We start from the raw sequence: 23,053 nt of genomic DNA, 5'->3' as shown, positions 1-23,053 counted from the left end.
GACGAAGTGGCACACCGTCTGCAAATCAGTCACGGCCTGCCTACGAAATCATCCACAACAGACTTGAGTTTCATAAAGTTCGTGCAAGATGAGTCCCAAAACAACCCACACAGCTGGAAAAAAAAAAAAAAAAAAAAAAAAAAAAACGCGCTTGGTCATCTGCATAAAAAAAAGATTGGGATCGCTATGGTAACGAAGGGGACAACTTCTTAGACAGGATCATTGGTGACGAAACATGGAGCCATCATTACAAGCCGGAGAGAAAACGGCAGAGTATAGAATGAAAACATCCAAATTCGCTGTGCAAGAAAAAGTTCAAGACCCAACCGTCCGCAGGAAAATTTATGCTTACGGTTTTTTGGGACGCACAAGGTACAGCGCTGGAACACTATAGGGAAAGGGGCACAACAATAAAAAGTGTACGTTACAGTGAGATGCTTACTGCCAGCGTGCAATTCGAAACAAACGCCGAGGATTGCTGTCAAAAGGTGTTGTGTTGTTGCACGACAATGCCCGTCCACATACTGCTGCCCACTCCAGAAATTCAAATTTGTAGTACTTGATCATCTTCCATGTAGTTCCGATCTTGTCCCTCCCATCACTTGTTTGGTCCACACAAACAGGCATTAAGGGGCCGTCGATTTGCCTCGGACGAAGCAGTGAAAGCAGCGGTGCATTCCTGGCTCGCAGCTCAACCGAGAACTTTCTTTTATGAGGGTATCAGGAAGGCTGTACAACGATGGACCAAGTGCGTTGAAACGCAAGGAGACTATGTCGAAAAGTGATGTTCTTTTAAGTTTCCTATTTGGTTACAATAAAATTTTATACCTACTTCCCTCGTATGACTATGGCGATATACCATTTGACTTTCGGAAAAACATCATTCGCACAATTTCGAAGACTGCAAGAGCCGACTAGTGCGTGAATTGTCGTACAATTAGATTAACAGCTCATGCATCTAAGTTGTTGACAAGAATGACACACATAGAAGAATTGAGGAGGTGTTACATGGCGATTTTTTTGGCTTTAGGAAAAGTGAAAGCACCAGAGAGGCACTTTTGACGTTGCGATTGACAATGGAGGTAAGACTAAAGAAAAATCAAGATGCGTTCATAGGATTTGTCGACCTGGGAAAACCATTCGACAGTGTAAAATGGTGCAAGATGTTCGAAATTCTGAGAAAAATCGGTATAAATTGTAGGGGAAGACGGGTAATATAAAATGTGTACAAGATCCAAGAGAGAATAACAGGAGTGGACGACGAAGAACGAAGCGCTCGGATGAAAAAGAGTAAGACGGGGATGTAGTGTTTCGCCCCTACTGTTGACTATATACATCGAAGAAGCAACGATGGAAATAAGAGAGAGATTCAAGAGTGGAGTTAAAATTCAAGGTGAAAGGATATCAATAATAAAATTCGCTGATAGCATTACCATCCTCAGCGAAAGTGAAGACGAATTGCAGGATCTGCTGAATGGAATGGACAGCTTAATGAATACAGAATATGGATTGAGAGTAAATCGAAGAAAGACGAAATCAATGAGAAGTAGCTGAAATGAGAACAGCGAGGAACTTAACATCAATATTGGTGATCACGAAGCAGATGAAGTTAAGGAATTCTTCTACCTAGCCAGCGAAATAACCCATGACGGACGGAGCAGAGGACATAAAAAACGGACTAGCTTTGGCTGAAAGGGCACTCCTGAGCAAGAGAAGTCTGCGAGTATCAAACATAGGCCTTAACTGGGAAAGAAATTTTTGAGAATGTACGTTTGGAGCACACCATTGTACGGTAGTGAAACATCAACTGGGGGAAAACCGGAAAAGAAGAGAATCGACGCATTTGAGATGTGGTGCTAGACCACAACCACAACAACCACAACAACCACAACCACCAAGCTGGTGGAGGCTCTGTAATGGTGTGGGGCGTGTGCAGTTGGAGTGATATGGGCCCCCTGATAGTCCAGATACGACTCTGACAGATGACACGTACGTAAGCATGCTGTCTAATCTGAATCCACTCATGTACATTGCGCATTGCAAGGGACTTGGACAGTTCCAGCAGGACAATGCGACACCCCACACGACCAGAATGGCTACAGAGTGGCTCCAGGAATACTCCTCTGAGTCTTAACACTTCCGCTGGCCACCAGGCTCCCCAGACATGAACATTATTGAGCATATCTGGGATGCGTTGCAAAGTGCTGTTCAGAAGATCTCCACCTCCTCACACTCTTACGGATTTATGGTCAGTCCTGCAGGATTCATGGTGGCAGTTCCCTCCAGCGCTACTTCAGACATTAGTTGAGTCCATGCCACGTCGTGTTGCGGCACTTCTACAAGCTCGCGGGAGCCCTACACGATGTTAGGCAGGTGTACCAGTTTCTTTGGCTCTTCAGTGTATATCCTAAAGACAAGAGATCAGCGATTTGAGTTTTGCTGTTCATCGCAAATCGAAGATGAAGGTTTTGTGAATTCAATAACTTTTTCGGCCGAGGCAACATTTCGTACAAATAGGAAAGTAAACAGGCACAATTGTGGGATTTGAGGAACTGAAAACCCGCATAATATTGTTGAAGAGGAGCGAGATTCTCCGAAGGTCCATGTTCAAATGGTTCAAATGGCACTGAGCACTATGGGACTTACCATCTGAGGTCATCAGTCCCCTAGAACTTAGAACTACTTAAACCTAACTAACCTAAGGACTTCACAGACATCCATGCCCGAGGCAGGATTCGAATCTGCGACCGTAGCGGTCGCGCGGTTCCAGACTGAAGCGCCTAGAACCTCTCGACCACACCGGCCGGCGAAGGTCCATGTTCCTTGTGCCATGTATCACAAGAAACTTATGGTCCTTTAAAGAACAAACTGATACTGGAGAGTCCTTCCTCGAGATTTTGCAAAACTGGTTAACGTCATTGTTGAAAACAGAATCAGAGAACTGTGTCCTTCGGTTGGATGGCGTACCCCCACATTTTCACCGTGATGTTAGGGCGTAGCTGAACGCAATGGCCGGCCGGGGTGGCCGAGCGGTTCTGGGCGGTACAGTCTGAAACCGCGTGACCGCTACGGTCGCAGGTTCGAATCCTGCCTCGGGCATGGATGTGTGTGATGTCCTTAGATTAGTTAGGTTTAAGTAGTTCTAAGTTGTAGGGGACTGATGACCTCAGATATTAAGCCCCATAGTGCTCAGAGCCATTTTTGAACGCAATGCCGTTGTATTGCTCGTGGTAGAGCAACAGACCAATGTGTGTTAAAATGACCTCCTAGGTTCCAGAAAATCACCCTTTGTGATTTCCTTTTACGGGGTTATGTAAAGGACCTTGTTTATGTCCCTCCTCTTCCATGTGATGTTGTGGAACTGAAAAGGAGAATTGAACAAGCTGCAGCCAACGACCGTCTCGGGAGACATGTTGGTCCGTGTGTGACAAGAGCTAGATGAGCGCGTCTACGTTTGTATGATCACACATAGTTCACACTGCATTACTTTTTATTTCATCCTGTTTTGTGTGAACATTTTGTGAACTATCTCTGTAAACCTGTGCTCATGCTTCAAATTTACGCATTTACGTGAGTGTGTCGATTCCCAAAAGCTCATATCTAATCGCCGAACTAATTTCGTTCGTCTGATATTTTTGTACTTTGGCGTTTTGTTAGCTCTTGTGAGTTTTGTCTTTCATTGTCGCGCTCTAGTAAGGTGCAGACAGCATTCTCCTGAGCTCATCGTAAAGATAACTATGTAAATGAAAATTTGGTTTTCTGAATATAGTATGAAGCTAAACATATCTTGTCTTTTATTTGTAACAAGAAACATATCACTTTTATATGATTTTTAATCTGTATGATGTGTTTTCAGAGGTTCGCGGCTGGAACAGAGGCGTCGACGGCAACTGCTGTGACTTGGCAAGACAACCAAGCCACTCTGAGGAAGCCGAAAGGCACGCGTTTAAGCTCACGCAGGCTGGCGTGAGGTCTGGAACAGTTAAGGGAATTTATAGTAGCAAAAAATGTAAGTAACTACTGGAATACTTAACTTTAATTCATAATTGGTGAACATCGGTCTGACGGTACATGCATCACAAGATAAATAGCAAATGATAATGGCGCCTTGCTAGGTCGTAGCAAATGACGTAGCTGAAGGCTATGCTAACTATCGTCTCGGCAAATGAGAGCGTAATTTGTCAGTGAACCATCGCTAGCAAAGTCGGCTGTACAAGTGGGGTCCTCCCCACGGCGGGCGGAAGCCTTATAACACAACCGTTCGCCGATTTGCGGGGGAGGAATGTGGTGTCACCGCCAGACACCACACTTGCTAGGTAGTAGCCTTTAAATCGGCCGCGGTCCGTTAGTATACGTCGGACCCGCGTGTCGCCACTATCAGTGATTGCAGACCGAGCGCCGCCACACGGCAGGTCTAGAGAGACTTCCTAGCACTCGCCCCCGTTGTACAGCCGACTTTGCTAGAGATGGTTCACTGACAAATTACGCTCTCATTTACCGAGACGATAGTTAGCATAGCCTTCAGCTACGTCATTTGCTACGACCTAGCAAGGCGCCATTATCATTTGCTATTTATCCTGTGATGCATGTACCGCCAGACCGATGTTCACCAATTATGGATTAAAGTTAAGTATTCCAACAGCTACGACCTTTTTTGCTAAAGTCTAACTTCCTTAACTGTTCCAGACCTCACGCCAGCCTGCGTGAGCTTAAAGCGTGCCTTTCGGCTACCAATCATAGTGGCTTGGCTGTCTTGCCAAGTCACAACAGCAACACCTTTCGTGTTCAGTCATTACCGCTCATTACGTCTTAAGCTATACGTCCGTGCGAATAGCCTTCTTGTACCGGTCATTTTATTTGTGTCTTGTAGGATTTTCGCGCAAGGTGAGCAAAGAGTGATACGGTCAATTCGTCTACTAACAACGACGTTGTGCGGTCTGCACCAGTCGGACACAGGCCCCGCGAACATTTGAAAGTTTTGGGTGGTCGGTGATCGCCGTTGTATGTTGCATACTCAGCTTCACGCCGAACTCGGTACGTTCTTGACGTTCGTATTGCGGACAATACACGCAACCACCATCTGGTAATACCTAGCCCTTTTGTAAATTTATATTAATTCATCGACATTACTGATTTCGAATCCATTTAAGAGTAGTAACGTATCACTAAATGGAGTGTATGTGAAGTTAAAGTCGTTGAAAACAAACTGACGAATTTATTCTTTGAAATTATGTATGTTGTTATTTTGTAATGCTACTCATTCGGCTACAATACAATTTTTAAAGGGTTTCCGGACTTTTTAAACACACTGTATAAGTGCAATTTATCACCCACTCACACCGATCTCACAACACTACTTCGTCAGGCAGTTACAGCGTTACAAATTGGGAGTTGCCGATGGTGACAGCAATGTGAAAAAGAGAACAGTCGACAAGAAGTGTTCCGAATCGTGCCGAGGTAGTTTCCCGACTTGATAGACCACAAGTGTCCCGTGTCAAACTGTTCGCCTCAACTTGCTCTACACTACTGTGGTACAATGTAAACCTCAAAATGGCCTACAAAAAGTACATAAGAAACAGCACATGCGCGTCGAGCGAGTTTTTCAACATTCTCGCGCTCGCTTCGCACAAACCATAAGTTCTAGAGAGAAAAATGAACAGGACCTTTCGTGTAGGGAATTTAATATAGTTTAACTTTGTACTGCGACACGTTTTCTCTGGAGGGTGCGGTTTTCGAGTTATTCAAAAAAAAAAAAAAAAAAAAAAAAAGGTACAAAAGTGATATTGAATGTGTTCTATCTCGAAAACCATTCGGAATAGGACATACGTCCATATAAAGTTTTTTGTTCAGAATCACTGATACTATCATTTCTCGAAGTATATTCCTTTCCTCCTGACTCACCCTGTATAGCAGTCAGGTTCTACATCTACATTTATACTCCGCAAGCCACCCAACGGTGTTGGCGAAGGGCACTTTACGTGCCACTGTCATTACCTCCTTTTCTGTTCCAGTCGCGTATGGTTCGCGGGAAGAACGACTGCCGGAAAGCCACCGTGCGCGCTCGAATCTCTCTAATTTTACATTCGTGATCTCCTCGGGAGAAGTAATATATTCGATACCTCATCCAGAAACGCACCCTCTCGAAACCTGGACAGCAAGCTACACCGCGACGCAGGAGCGCCTCTCTTGCAGAGTTGAGTTTGCTAAACATCTCCGTAACGCTATCACGCTTACCAAATAACCCTGTGACGAAACGCGCCGCTTTTCTTTCGATCCTCTCTATCCCCTCCGTCAACCCGACCTGGTACGAATCCCACACTGATGAGCAATACTCAAGTATAGGTCGAACGAGTGTTTTTTAAGGCACCTCGTTTGTTGATGGACTACATTTTCTAAGGACTCTCCCAATGAATCTCAACCTGGTACCCGCCTTACCAACAATTAATTTTATATGATCATTCCACTTCAAATCATTCCGCACGCATACTCCCAGATATTTTACAGAAGTAACTGCTACCAGTGTTTGTTCCGCTATCATATAATCATACAATAAAGGATCCTTCTTTCTATGTATTCGCAATACATTACATTTGTCTATGTTAAGGGACAGTTGCCACTCCCTGCACCAAGTGCCTATCCGCTGCAGATCTTCCTGCATTTCGCTACAATTTTCTAATGCTGCAACTTCTCTGTATACTACAGCATCATCCGCGAAAAGCCGCATGGAACTTCCGACACTATCTACTAGGTCATTTATATATATTGTGAAAATCAATGGTCCCATAACACTCCCCTGTGGCACGCCAGAGGTTACCTTAACGTCTGTAGACGTCTCTGCATTGATAACAACATGCTGTGTTCTGTTTGCTAAAAACTCAACAATCCAGCCACACAGCTGGTCTGATATTCCGTAGGCTCTTACTTTGTTTATCAGGCGACAGTGCGGAACTGTATCGAACGCCTTCCGGAAGTCAAGGAAAATAGCATCTCTACCTGGGAGCCTGTATCTAATATTTTCTGGGTCTCATGAACAAATAAAGCGAGTTGGGTCTCACACGATCGCTGTTTCCGGAATCCATGTTGATTCCTACAGAGTAGATTCTGGGTTTCCAAAAACGACATGATACTCGAGCAAAAAACATGTTCTAAAATTCTACGACAGATCGACGTCAGAGATATAGGTCTATAGTCTTGCGCATCTGCTCGACGACCCTTCTTGAAGACTGGGACTACTTGTGCTCTTTTCCAATCATTTGGAACCTTCCGTTCCTCTAGAGACTTGCGGTACACGGCTGTTAGAAGGGGGGCAAGTTCTTTCGCATACTCTGTGTAGAATCGAATTGGTATCCCGTCAGGTCCAGTGGACTTTCCTCTGTTGAGTGATTCCAGTTGCTTTTCTATTCCCTCGACACGTATTTCGATGTCAGCCATTTTTTCGTTTGTGCGAGGATTTAGAGAAGGAACTGCAGTGCGGTCTTCCTCTGTGAAACAGCTTTGGAAAAAGGTGTTTAGTAATTCAGCTTTACGCGTGTCATCCTCTGTTTCAATGCCATCATCATCCCAGAGTGTCTGGATATGCTGTTTCGAGCCACTTACTGATTTAACGTAAGACCAGAACTTCCTAGGATTTTCTGTCAAGTCGGTACATAGAATTTTACTTTCGAATTCACTGAACGCTTCACGCATAGCCCTCCTTACGCTAACTTTGACATCGTTTAGCTTCTGTTTGTCTGAGAGGTTTTGGCTGCGTTTAAACTTGGAGTGAAGCTCTCTTTGCTTTCGCAGTAGTTTCCTAACTTTGTTGTTGTACCACGGTGGGTTTTTTCCCGTCCCTCACAGTTTTACTCGGCACGTACCTGTCTAAAACGCATTTTACGATTGCCTTGAACTTTTTCCATCAACACTCAACATTGTCAGTGTCGGAACAGAAATTTTCGTTTTGATCTGTTAAGTAGTCTGAAATCTGCCTTCTATTACTCTTGCTAAACAGATAAACCTTCCTCCCTTTTTTTGTATTCCTATTAACTTCCATATTCAGGGATGCTGAAACGGCCTTATGATCACTGATTCCCTGTTCTGCACATACAGAGTCGAAAAGTTCGGGTCTGTTTGTTATCAGAAGGTCCAAGATGTTATCTCCACGAGTCGGTTCTCTGTTTAATTGCTCGAGGTAATTTTCGGATAGTGCACTCAGTATAATGTCACTCGATGCTCTGTCCCTACCACCCGTCCTAAACATCTGAGTGTCCCAGTCTATATCTGGTAAATTGAAATCTCCACCTCAGACAACAGTCTGGATGATTGACTGATCTGGCCTTGTAACATTAACCAAAACGGCCTTGCTTGTGCTGGTACTGCGAACGGCTGAAAGCAAGGGGAAACTACAGCCGTAATTTTTCCCGAGGACATGCAGCTCTACTGTATGATTAAATGATGATTGCGTCCTCTTGGGTAAAATATTCCGGAGGTAAAATAGTCCCCCATTCGGATCTCCGGGCGGGGACTACTCAAGAGGACGTCGTTATCAGGAGAAAGAAAACTGGCGTTCTACGGATCGGAGCGTGGAATGTCAGATCACTTAATCGGGCAGGTAGGTTAGAAAATTTAAAAAGGGAGATGGATAGGTTAAAGTTAGATGTAGTGGGAATTAGTGAAGTTCGGTGGCAGGAGGAACAAGACTTGTGGTCAGGTGATTACAGGGTTATAAATACAAAATCAAATAGGGGTAGTGCAGGAGTAGGTTTAATAATGAATAAAAAAATAGGAGTGCGGGTTAGCTACTACAAACAGCATAGTGAACGCATTATTGTGGCCAAGATAGACACAAAGCCCATGCCTACTACAGTAGTACAAGTTTATATGCCAACTAGCTCTGCAGATGATGAAGAAATAGATGAAATGTATGACGAGATAAAAGAAATTATTCAGGTAGTGAAGGGAGACGAAAATTTAATAGTCATGGGTGACTGGAATTCGACAGTAGGAAAAGGGAGAGAAGGAAACATAGTAGGTGAATATAGATTGGGGCGAAGGAATGAAAGAGGAAGCCGCCTTGTAGAATTTTGCACAGAGCATAACTTAATCATAGCTAACACTTGGTTCAAGAATCATGAAAGGAGGCTGTATACATGGAAGAACCCTGGAGATACTGACAGGTTTCAGATAGATTATATAATGGTAAGACAGAGATTTAGGAACCAGGTTTTAAATTGTAAGACATTTCCAGGGGCAGATGTGGATTCTGACCACAATCTATTGGTTATGAACTGCAGATTGAAACTGAAGAAACTGCAAAAAGGTGGGAATTTAAGGAGATGGGACCTGGATAAACTGAAAGAACCAGAGGTTGTAGAGAGTTTCAGGGAGAGCATAAAGGAACAATTGACAGGAATGGGGGAAAGAAATACAGTAGAAGAAGAATGGGTAGCTCTGAGGGATGAAGTGGTGAAGGCAGCAGACGATCAAGTAGGTAAAAAGACGAGGGCTAATAGAAATCCTTGGGTAACAGAAGAAATATTGAATTTAATTGATGAAAGGAGAAAATATAAAAATGCAGTAAATGAAGCAGGCAAAAAGGAATACAAACGTCTCAAAAATGAAATCGACAAGAAGTGCAAAATGGCAAAGCAGGGATGGCTAGAGGACAAATGTAAGGATGTAGAGGCTTGTCTCACTAGGGGTAAGATAGATACTGCCTACAGGAAAATTAAAGAGACCTTTGGAGATAAGAGAACGACTTGTATGAATATCAAGAGCTCAGATGGCAACCCAGTTCTAAGCAATGAAGGGAAGGCAGAAAGGTGGAAGGCGTATATAGAGGGTTTATACAAGGGCGATGTACTTGAGGACAATATTATGGAAATGGAAGAGGATGTAGATGAAGACGAAATGGGAGATAAGATACTGCGTGAAGAGTTTGACAGAGCACTGAAAGACCTGAGTCAAAACAAGGCCCCGGGAGTAGACAACATTCCATTAGAACTACTGATGGCGTCGGGAGAAACAGTCATGACAAAACTCTACCATCTGGTGAGCACGATGTATGAGACAGGCGAAATACCCTCAGACTTCAAGAAGAATATAATAATTCCAATCCCAAAGAAAGCAGGTGATTACAGACGTGAAAATTACCGAACTATCAGTTTAATAAGTCACAGCTGCAAAATACTAACGCGAATTCTTTACAGACGAATGGAAAAACAGGTAGAAGCCGACCTCGGGGAAGATCAGTTTGGATTCCGTAGAAATGTTGGAACACGTGAGGCAATACTGACCTTACGACTTATCTTGGAAGAAAGATTAAGAAAAGGCAAACCTACGTTTCTAGCATTTGTAGACTTAGAGAAAGCTTTTGACAATGTTGACTGGAATACTCTCTTTCAAATTCTGAAGGTGGCAGGGGTAAAATACAGGGAGCGAAAGGCTATTTACAATTTGTACAGAAACCAGATGGCAGTTGTAAGAGTCGAGGGGCATGAAAGGGAAGCAGTGGTTGGGAAAGGAGTGAGACAGGGTTGTAGCCTCTCCCCGATGTTATTCAATCTGTATATTGAGCAAGCAGTAAAGGAAACAAAAGAAAAATTCGGAGTAGGTATTAAAATTCATGGAGAAGAAGTAAAAACCTTGAGGTTCGCCGATGACATTGTAATTCTGTCAGAGACAGCAAAGGACTTGGAAGAGCAGTTGAACGGAATGGACAGTGTCTTGAAAGGAGGATATAAGATGAACATCAACAAAAGCAAAACGAGGATAATGGAATGTAGTCAAATTAAGTCGGGTGATGCTGAGGGAATTGGATTAGGAGATGAGACACTTAAAGTAGTAAAGGAGTTTTGCTATTTAGGGAGTAAAATAACCGATGATGGTCGAAGTAGAGAGGATATAAAATGTAGACTGGCAATGGCAAGGAAAGCGTTTCTCAAGAAGAGAAATTTGTTAACATCGAATATAGATTTAGGTGTCAGGAAGTCGTTTCTGAAAGTATTTGTATGGAGTGTAGCCATGTATGGAAGTGAGACATGGACGATAACTAGTTTGGACAAGAAGAGAATAGAAGCTTTCGAAATGTGGTGCTACAGAAGAATGCTGAAGATAAGGTGGGTAGATCACGTAACTAATGAGGAGGTATTGAATAGGATTGGGGAAAAGAGAAGTTTGTGGCACAACTTGACTAGAAGAAGGGATCGGTTGGTAGGACATGTTCTGAGGCATCGAGGGATCACAAATTTAGCATTGGAGGGCAGCGTGGAGGGTAAGAATCGTAGAGGGAGACCAAGAGATCAATACACTAAGCAGATTCAGAAGGATGTAGGTTGCAGTAGGTACTGGGAGATGAAGAAGCTTGCACAGGATAGAGTAGCATGGAGAGCTGCATCAAACCAGTCTCAGGACTGAAGACCACAACAACAACAACCTCAGACTAGAACATGCTGAGAAAATTTATGTGGAATGTATTCCAGATTTTCTCTCAGTTGTTGTGCCACTAATGCTGCTGAGTCGGGAGGTCGGTAAAAGGAGCCAATTATTAACCTAGCTCGGTTGTTGAGTGTAACCTCCACCCATAATATTTCACAGGAACTATCCACTTCTACTATACTACAGGATAAACTACTACTAACAGCGACAAACACGACACCACCGATTGCATGCAATCTATCCTTTCTTAACACCGTCTGTGCCTTTGTAAAAATTTCGGCTGAATTTATCTCTGGCTTCAGCCAGCTTTCTGTACCTATAACGATTTCAGCTTCGGTGCTTTCTATCAGTGCTTGAAGTTCCGGTACTTTACCAATGCAGCTTCGACAATTTACAATTACAGTACCGATTGCTGCTTGGTCCCCGAATGTCCTGACTTTGCCCCGCACCCTTTGAGGCTGTTGCCCTTTCTGTACTTGCCCGAGGCCATGTAACCTAAAAAACCGCCCAGTCCACGATACACAACCCCTGCTTCCCGTGTAGCCGCCTGCTGCGTGTAGTGGACTCCTGACCTATTCAGCGAAACCTGAAACCCCACCACCTTATGGCGCAAGTCGAGGAATCTGCAGCCCACACGGTCGCAGAACCGTCTCAGCCTCTGATTCAGGCCCTCCACTCGGCTCTGTACCAAAGGTCCGCAGTCAGTCCTGTCGACGATGCTGCAGATGGTGAGCTCTGCTTTCATCCCGCTAGCGAGACTGGCAGTCTTCACCAAATCAGATAGCCGCCGGAAGCCAGAGAGGATTTACTCCGATCCATAGCAACACACATCATTGGTGCCGACATGACCGATCACCTGCAGATGGGTGCACCCTGTACCCTTCATGCCATCCGGAAGGACCCTTTCCGCATCTGGAATGAGTCCCCCCGGTATGCACACGGAGTGCACATTGGTTTTCTTCCCCTCTCTTGCTGCCATATCCCTAAGGAGCCCCATTACGCGCCTGACGTTGGAGCTCCCAACTACCAGTAAGCCCACCCTCTGCGACCGCCCGGATCTTGCAAACTGAGGGGCAACCTCTGGAACAGGACAAGCAGCCATGTCCGGCCAAAGATCAATATCAGCCTGAGACAGCGTCTGAAACCAGTTTGTCAGACAAACTGGAGAGGCCTTCCGTTCAGCCCTCTGGAATGTCTTTCGCCCCCTGCCACACCTCGAGACGACCTCCCACTCTACCACAGGTGAGGGATCAGCCTCAATGTGGGCAGTATCCCGGGCAGCCACAGTCTTAGTCCGATCGGGGGATGCGTGGGACGAGCTGGCTGTCCCCGACAAACCCCCATCCGGACCCCCACAGTGATGCCCATTAGCAACAGCCTCAAGCTGTGTGACCGAAGCCAACACTGCCTGAAGCTGGGAGCGAAGGGATGCCAACTCAGGCCGCATCCTTTCAGAGCATGTTGATACAACAGCTCCTTACTTAGCAATCCTATACAACTGCTCGCTCGTACAAAGATTCGTACCCCTGGAAATTTGTGCAAGTCACACCGATATCCAAGAAAGGAAATAATCCACTGAATTCACTAACATCGATTTGCAGTACGATTCTGGAACATATACTGCCCTCGAACGTTATGATCACCTCGAAGGAAACATGTTATTGACAAATAGCCAACAAACATTCAGAAAATATTTTTATTGTGAAGCATAACTACCTATTTATTCTCACAAAGCAATGAGTGCTATCGACAGAGGACGTCAATTGGATTGCATGTTTTTAGATTTCTCCGAGGATTTTGAAACTGTTCCTCACAAGCGACTTCTAATTAACTTGCATACCTATTTGGAGTTGGAATTAAAATCCATGGAGAAGAAATAAAAACTTTGAGAATCGTGGATGACATTGTACTTTTGACAGACAGCAAAGGAACTAGAAGAGCAGCTGAACGGGATGCACCGTGTCTTGAAAGGAGGATATAAGATGAACACCAACAAAAGCAAAACGAGAATAATGGAAAGAAGTCGAATTAAATCGGGTGATGCTGCGGGAATTAGATTAGAAAATGAGACGCTTAAATGAGTTTTGCTGTTTGATGAGTAAAATAACTGATGATGGTCGAAGTAGAGAGGATATAAAATGTAGACTGGCAATGGCAAGGAAAGCGTTTCTGAAGAAGAGGAATTTGTTTACATCGAGTATAGATTTAAGTGTCAGGACGTTTATTCTGAAAGTATTTGTATGGAGTGTAGCCATGTATGGAAGTGAAACGTGGACGATAAATGGTATAAACAAGAATAGAATAGAAGCATTCGAAATGTGGTGTTACAGAAGAATGCTGAAGATTAGGTGGGTAGATCACATAACTAATGAGGAGGTATTGAATAGAATTGGGAGGAGTTTGTGGCACAACTTGACTAGAAGAAGGGATTGGTTGGTAGGGCATATTCTGAGGCATCAAGGGATCACCAGTTTAGTATTGGAGGGCACTCTGGGGGGTAAAAATCGTAGAGGGAGACCAAGAGATGACTACACTAAGCAGATTCAGAAGGATGTAGGTTGCAGTAGGTACTGGGAGATGAAGATCCTTGCACTGGATAGCGTAACATGGAGAGCTGCATCAAACCAGTCTCTGGACTGAAGAGCACAACAAAAACAATGGAGTATCGTGTCGGTTGTCTGAATGGATTCGTGATTTCGTATCACAAGAGTCACACTTCATAGTAACTGACGGAAAGTCATCGACTAAAACCGAAGTAATATCTGGCGTTCGCCAAGAAAGTGTTATAGGCCCTCTGTAGTTCCCTGTTCTACATCAACGAGTTAGGAGACAATTTGAGCGGTCTTCTTAAATTGTTTGCAGATGAGGCTGTTATTTACCCTGTCATCAGACGATCAAATGGACTTACAAAACTATTTAGACGAGATATCTTTATGGTGCAAAAAGTATGAAGTCATCCACTAAATTCTTATGGATTACAATTACGAATCACTTGAAATGGATCGTTCACGTAGAAAATGTTGTGGGGAAAGCAATTGAAAGAATGCGATTTAATGGCGGAACACCTAGAAAATACAACAGGTCTACTAGAGAGACTGTTTACAGTAATCTTGTCCGCCCTCTTTTGGAGTATTGCTGTGCGTTGTGGGATCAGCGTAAGGTAGGCCTGACGGAGGACATAAAAGAAATTGAAAGAAGGGCACCGCGTTTTGTACGAGGGTGAGTCAAATGAAAACCTTAAATATTTTTTAAAATATTATTTATTATGCAGAAGTGGTACAAAGCTGCAACACTTTTCAACATAATCTCCACCACGCTCAATTCAGGTCCTCCAGCGCTTACAAAGTGCATAAATTCCTTTAGAAAAAATTCTTTAGGTGGTCCGTGCAACCACTCATGCACCGCGTGGCGTCCTACTTCATCAGAAGGGAACTTCTTTCCTCCCATTGCCTCTGTGAGTGGTCGAAACATATGGAAATCACTTGGGGCAAGGTCTGGTGAGTATGGTGGATGAGGAGGACACTCAAAATGCAGGTCTCTGATTGTTGCAGCTGTTGTACGGGCAGTGTGGGGCCTTGCATTGTCATGTTGCAAAAGGACACCTGCTGACAGCAGTCCACGTCGCTTTGATTTCATTGCAGGCCGCTGATGACTTTTTTAGGAGATCTGTGTATGACGCACTGGTGACAGTGGTCCCTCTAGGCACGTAATGCTCCAAAATGACGCCTTTTTCGTCCCAAAAGAGAGTCAGCATAACCGTCCCTGCTGACGGTTATGTTCGAAACTTGTATGGTTTTGGTGATGAGGAATGGTGCCATTCCTCACTCGCTCTCTTGGTTTGCGGTTGGTGGACGTGAACCCAGTTTTCGTCCCCAGTAACGATTCTTCCAAATCACCCTCTCGTTCGAAGCGCCGAAGAAGTTCTTCACAAGCATCAACACGTCGTTCTCTCATTTCAGGAGTCAGCTGCCGTGGCACCCATCTTGCAGACACTTTATGAAACTGGAGCACATCGTGCACAATGTGGTGTGCTGACCCACGTCTAATCTGTAAACATGCTGCAATGCCATTCAGTGTCACTCGGCAGTTTTCCTTCACTATGGCTTCAACTGCTGCAATGTTCTGTGGAGTCACAACTCGTTGTGCCTGACGTGGACGAGGAGCACCTTCCACTGAAGTCACACCATTTGCGAGCTTCCTACTCCATTCGTAGACTTGCTACTGTGACAAACATGCATCACCGTACTGAACCTTCATTCGTTGATGAATTTCAATAGGTTTCACACCTTCATTACTCAAAAACCAAATAACAGAACGCTGTTCTTCCCTGGTGCAAGTCGCAAGTGGGGCGGCCATCTTTATACTGGTACAGCAACGGTATGTGTGCACCTGCACTATGCTGCCACCTGCAGGCCATTCTGCACGCTGTTTGTAGCACGCTTACCAACGTACAGGATAACGGCGCGAAATTTCGATTTGTTATTACAAATTTAAGGTTTTCATTTGACTCACCCCCATATTATCGCAAAGTACGGGAGAGAGTGCCACGGACATGATACACGAATTGGGGTGGCAGTCATTAAAACAAAAGCGTTTTTCACTTTGGCAAGACCATCTTGTGCAATTTCAATCACCAGTTTTCTCCTCAGTGTGAAAATATTTTTTTGGCGTCCACCTACACAGGAAGAATCGGTTATCATAACAAAATAAGAGACGTTAGAGCTCGCACCGAAAGATTCAAGTTTTCTTTTTTCACGTGCGCTGTTCATGAGAGGTACGATAGAGAAGTAGCTTAAACATATTTGATGAAACCTCTGCCAGGCACTTAATTGTGAGATGCAGAGTAATCATGTAGATGCAGATGTAAATGAAAGTGCTCATACCTGTACGGGATTGAAACCCAGTCGGATCATGGATATTTTCAGCCATCCTTGGATCTAGCCTTCAGCCCTGAACAGTGTGGGAAGTCACCAGAAACGGTACCTCCTTCGGATTTCAAGTTAAACTGTAGGTTCCCTTTGCCCGGTTGGATAACTGGGGTAGTTTAGAGACATGTAACTCGCCCGCCCTTCTGTGGGATGGTGCGTGTAATGTGGTAGAAACCCAAGTACGCAACTTATTATTGGCTGTGTAAGCATTGTGAGCGTATTTGCCGAGCGTTAAATATGCATTACTTTTTGTCAGTTTCACAAGTAGTGGACATGTGTGTTGCATTATTTTGTGAATGCATTATTTCGACAGTTTATAATTAGTAAGCATGTTTGCATAGCATTTTACAAGCGTTATTTTGACAATTTACGAGTTGCTTTCGTGTCTGTATACTGTGCAATGCATTATTTCGGTGATTTACGAGTAGTTTGCAGGTATGTAGGCTGTGTATTGTGATCCAAGCACGTCTGAGTGAGTGTTTTGTATCATACCAATAAATAATGTATGTGATTTCTGTCCCTAAATAAATTGTTCCAAAATAAAGTGCACTCCTTCCTCTCCAGCAGCTGGAGACACGCTAAGTCCTTTTCCTGCTATTTTCCCCCAGACTGCCATGGAACAGCAGTGCCCTCTGGTTGCAGTACTGTGTACTAGGTCAGTTGGACTCCAGACCTCTGGTGAACACACTGGATGGACCTACTGCCTGTGACACCTTAAATTGTTGAAATAAAGACAGCATGCAAAATAAAGTCTTATGTCCATCCTTTCCAGCAGCACAGCACAGGCTAAGTCCTTTTCCCACCAATTCCAAGGAAGAGGTGGCGGTCAGATGACTTAGGTTAGCGGAGGTGACCCAAGTAGCCTTTTTCCCCACAATTTTCTTGGCTTAGCGGAGGCAGCCCAAGTGCCATTTTTCCCCACCAAAATTTGAACTTCCCATCATTTTCTTGGGGGGGGGGAGGAGGGAATGGAGGGGGAGTTAGGTTAGTGGAGGTAGCACACCTGACCTATTTTCCTGCCAAAAATTTGAACTTCCTGCCAAAATTTGAACTTCCTGCTATGATGTCATTGTGATGTTGCCACACAACAATGCAGGGTGTGGCGACGTCTTTGTTGTCCTACTACTACGTCGACTTCCATGCGAGGAAGAAATTCTAAAGCAATGTTTTCTCTTGTTATCAGGTCAACAGGAAGCAACTTGTGCCCATGAGCAATTTTGAGTGGATAGCAAAGAAGGATGTTTCATAGGATTTTACACACCATGCTCATGGGTGTGTCCAATGTTCGGGCAACTCTGTGTGCACTACACGTCTGCACACCACCACTCATTATCTCTTGCATTTCTGTGACAATTGCTTCCACTGACGTCGAATCAGTTCGTTTTCTCGTTTCTACCAGGTTGCACACCAAAAGTATCGGTTTTTTCGAATTTCTGAATCATTTTTTCCAGACCAACGGCAGTCATTGGAGCGACGCCTTTTTTTCCAATCCTTCAGTGTCCGAAACTTCTGCAGAGTGACGCGTGCACAGGCATCATTCTTGTAATACAGCTTTACAAGCAGAGCGCAATCCTGTATTGATAGAGTCATGGCGAACGCCGCAGATGCATTTTGATACCAACTTCAATGGGTCACTCGCATGTCACGTGTTTTCATTTACATATTTTGACACACACGGTGACATCTATTGATCAATTTTCACACTGTTTTTCCTTCTGCCATTCTTTTGCCTCCTTCTCCCACAATATTCCTTAGCAATTTGACGTCAATCTGACCAGTGGTGTTATTTCTAAAGCGTTTTGAAAGTTTAACTATAATCACCCTGTAGGATAGACAGGGAGGGCAGTTAAGACAAGCTTTAGTGAACACTTGCTCAAAAAGACAGAGAAATCACATAAGTCAACTTTTGCTGTACACCTTAAAAGAGAGAAACACAAACTTTCCCCACCTTTCTTGCTTAACATGGAATTTTTACACATAATTGACAAGGGCTTCAAAATGAACCTTATAGAATGATTTATAATACATGAACATTTTCACCTAAATGAAAAAGGCTTGGTGAGTGATCAACTTGCATTAAAAAGAGACACTATTTTCATTCCATATCATCTCTTATAAAATGTGAACATCAGGCGAACCCTTTCATATATTAGAATCAAGTATCATGTTTTCTTGCCTTTGTTATATTTTTTAAATGATTTTATATATGTTCCTAGCTGCTAGCATAATAGAAGCATAGATGTGATTCAGTTATTGTAAACTGTCAAACAGTGTTCAAAATAATCATATGCAACATGTAAATTTCTGAATATACAATGGCATTAACCTTCTATGAAGAAGATATTAACTGTCTGCTAAACGAAGTAAATTTCTGTAATATACTTTTTATACTTCATATAAATATATAGCCAAGGTCTAAAGATCTATAATATCCCTAATTTTGTAGGCTTCTGAAGATGACTAATTTGTCAAAACAGGTAAAGATAATAAAAATTATTTGCAACTGATGACAAATTTATCCTGAAAAACTACTACCCATTGGTTGGGTCCCCATTTTTCGTTATAAATTTTACAGGTATTATCACAACTATTGAAAATTTACAAGCTCAGATTTTCAGTTCTATTTTTACGGGGTTAGGAATCTGGATGTAACTAGGAGAAATTATACATTTTAGTCCAGTTTAAAAAACGTGTTATATTAAAAATTTATTTTTATACAAATAATTGTTACCTGCTTTTTGCTCTTGTGTGTCAAATTTCTCAATGGATTTTAAACATTTTTATATTATATTTTTTATTTTAATAACGATTTATAAATACAGGATGAACTATTTTAATATACAATAGGGAGTAACTCAGGATACAGATAAGATACAGCAAGATATTTTAGATAAAAGTAGTAGGTGATAAAGAGGGTAACACATTCCTACTATTCGACCATTACCTTGAACGTGATTTTCAAGGTGATCTGGAGGTTAAAGTGATTTTTTTGCTTAGATGCGAACCCTATTGTTAGTTTTAAGAATTGAAAAGAATGGCAAATTTTATGCATAAAATGACATTATTCAAGGATATGGCAAAGTTCAATGGTCAAATAAGCAAATATGTTTTTACTTCTAATGGGGATTAATTCAGAGGAGAGGAAGGATACAGCAAAATACAATGTTAGAGGCAAATGGGGGGGGGGGGGAGGAATGAGAGAAGTGGCGCCTCACTCAACGACTTGCAAATCAATAATCTACGTTTTATTAATGTTTGTTACATCTTCAAAATGCAGAAATAACATACCTTGCGATATATTTAGTTTTGCCAATGAAGATGTTGATTAAAAATTAAGGTTCAAGTCTCTCTTCTCTCTTTCCAAATCCTACATCAAAAATGGGGGTTTCCATGAAAGAAAATCCAATTTTCGAATGACCTTCGATAATTACCTTTAACATCATAGTTAGGTAATGATACATGATCCCTTATGCCCCCTCCCATTTGTACCTAAATCTGCATTTTTCTGTATTCCTCGTCTATTCCGAATTCATCTCTACGAGAACTAAAAATGTATTTGCTTATTTGACCTTAATCGAACCTTGCGGTGAATTTGAATAATTTATCACTCTATACGTAACATTTGGCTCTCATTTCAAATCTTAAACTGATTAACAGGGTTCTCACTTTAAAAAAGTTACTTTTGCTCCAAATCACCTTGAAAACCACGTTCAAGGTCACGGCCATCAGTAGCATTGGGTTCCCCTGTGGCTGTACAACCACGAACCAGTGTGGTAGAACCGCCTCTATTACCTTTACTATTACCGTGACGATGTGGCTGCACTGTGGATCAGGTGACACATAGAGGTAAGTGAAATGAGCGTTGTTCGTGGAAGGAACACTGCTGGTCCGCAGCTGGTGGTCGTGCGGTAGCGTTCTCGCTTCCCACGCCCGGGTTCCCGGGTTCGATTCCCGGCGGGGTCAGGGATTTTCTCTGCCCCGTGATGACTGGGTGTTGTGTGATGTCCTTAGGTTAGTTAGGTTTAAGTAGTTCTAAGTTCTAGGGGACTGATGACCATAGATGTTAAGTCCCATAGTGCTGAGAGCCATTTAAACCATTGTTTTGAACACTGCTGCAATGAAAACTGGGCAAACAAAAATATACAGACTCAAAAATGTTTTATTTCTTTCTATTTCCACTACTATATACACAGGGAGATTCATTAGTATCGTCATCGTTGCCCCCCTGATTCATCCGAGGTCCGTGCCGCACTTAGTTCTACATCATAATCATAATCAGTTGAAATACGTTATATACTCTTGTTCGTATTCTGCTTCTTCAGTATTATTTACCAAAGTTAACATATGCTCATCCGTGAGAATGCGACAGCGAGCGATGCTGCGTTACCTCACTATTTACACTACTTGCCATTAAAATTGCTACACCAAGAAGAAATGCAGATGATAAACACATATTCATTGGACAAATATATTATACTAGAACTGACAAGTTATTACAGTTTCACGCAATTTGGGTGCATAGATCCTGAGAAATCAGTACCCAGAACAACTACCTCTGGCCGTAATAACGGCCTTGATACGCTTGAGCATTGACAAACAGATCTTGGATGGCGTGTACAGGTACAGCTGCCCATGCAGCTTCAACACGATACCACAGTTCATCAAGAGTAGTGGCTGGCGTGTTGTGACGAGCCAGTTACTCGTCCACCATTGACCAGACGTTTTCAGTTGGTGAGAGATCTGGAGAATGTGAGTACACCATCGCAGGCGCTCCTGTCTGTGATGCAGCGTCAAGGGTAACCGCAGCCGTGGTCTCCGAGCTGATAGTCCATGCTGCTGCAAACGTCGTCGAACTGTTCGTGCAGACCGTTGTTGTCTTGCAAAAGTCCCCATCTGTTGACTCGGGGATCTAGACGTGGCTGCACGATCCGTTACAGCCATGCAGATAAGATGCGTGTCATCTCTACTGCTAGTGATACGAGGCCTTTGGGATCCAGCAGTCATTGGATCTCGACCAACGCGAGCAGCAATGTCTCGATACGATAAACCGCAATCGCGATAGGCTACAATCCGACCTTTATCAAAGTCGGAAACGTGATGGTACGCATTTTTCCTCCTTACAAGAGGCATCACAACAACATTTCACCAGGCAACGCCGGTCAACCGCTGTTTGTGTATGAGAAATCGGTTGGAAAGTGGTGTGAAATGCAATGTCACATAATTTTCAGGATTAGTACTTTGCTGTAAAGGCATATGATTTTCATAAGCAGACTAGGAATCGAGCAAAAGCATGTTATTTTGACCAGCAACTGGTCAGAAGCAGTGCTTATACGTCTACATCTACGTGATTAGTCTGCTGTTCACAACTACGCGTCTGGCAGAGGGTTCAATGAACCACTTTCAAGCTGTCTCTACCGTTCCACTCTCGAACGGCGCGCCGGAAAAACGAGCATTTAAATTTTTCTGTGCCAGCCCTGATTTCTCTTATTTTGTCGTGATTATCATTTCTCCCTATGTAGGTGCCAACACAATGTTTTCGTAATCGGAGGAGAAAACTGGTGATTGAAATTTTATGAGCAGATCCAGTCGCAACGAAAAACGTCTTTGTTTTAATGACTGCCACCCCAATTCATGTATCATGTCTGTGGCACCGTTTCCCCTATTTCGTGATAATACAAAATGAGCTGTCCTCCATTGAACTTTTTCGATGTCATCCGTCAGTCCCACCTGATGCGGATCCCACACCGCACAGCAATACTCCAGAGTGGGGCGGACAAGCGTGGTGTAAACAGTCTCTTTAGTAGATCTGTTGCACCTTCTGAGTGTTCTGTCAATGAATCGCAGACTTTGGTTGTCTTGTAGCCACAACATTATCATTTAGCTACAATATAGCAGGTCAGCAACTGGAAGCAGTGAATTCCATAAATTATCTGGGAGTACGCATTAGGAGTGATTTAAAATGGAATGATCATATAAAGTTGATCGTCGGTAAAGCAGATGCCAGACAGATTCATTGGAAGTATCCTAAGGAAATGCAATCCGAAAACAAAGGAAGTAGGTTACAATACGCTTGTTCGCCCACTGCTTGAATACTGCTCAGCAGTGTGGGATCCGTACCAGATAGGGTTGATAGAAGAGATAGAGAAGATCCAACGGAGAGCAGCGCGCTTCGTTACAGGATCATTTAGTAATCGCGAAAGCGTTACGGAGATGATAGATAAACTCCAGTGGAAGACTCTGCAGGAGAGACGCTCAGTAGCTCGGTACGGGCTTTTGTTGAAGTTTGGAGAACATACCTTCACCGAGCAGACAAGCAGTATATTGCTCCCTCAGACGTATATCTGGCGAAGAGACCACAAGGATAAAATCTGAGAGATTAGAGCCCACACAGAGGAATACCGACAATCTTTCCTTCCACGAACAATACGAGACTGGAATAGAAGGGAGAACCGATAGAGGTACTCAAGGTACCCTCCGCCACACACCGTCAGGTGGCTTGCGGAGTATGGATTTAGATGTATATGTATGTGATCGTTCATATTTAGGCTATTTGTAATTGTAATCCCTAAGTGTTTAGTTGAAATTACAGCCTTCAGATATGTGTGACTTATCGCGTAATCGAAATTTAGCGGATTTCCTTTAGTGCTCATGTGAATAACTCCACACTTTTCTTTATTCAGGGACAACTGCCATTTTTCGCACCATACAGA

This window comes from Schistocerca nitens, chromosome 10, assembly GCF_023898315.1.
Source record: "Schistocerca nitens isolate TAMUIC-IGC-003100 chromosome 10, iqSchNite1.1, whole genome shotgun sequence".
NCBI classification, from domain to species: Eukaryota; Metazoa; Arthropoda; class Insecta; order Orthoptera; family Acrididae; genus Schistocerca; species Schistocerca nitens.
Note: the sequence above shows the minus strand (reverse complement) of the source record.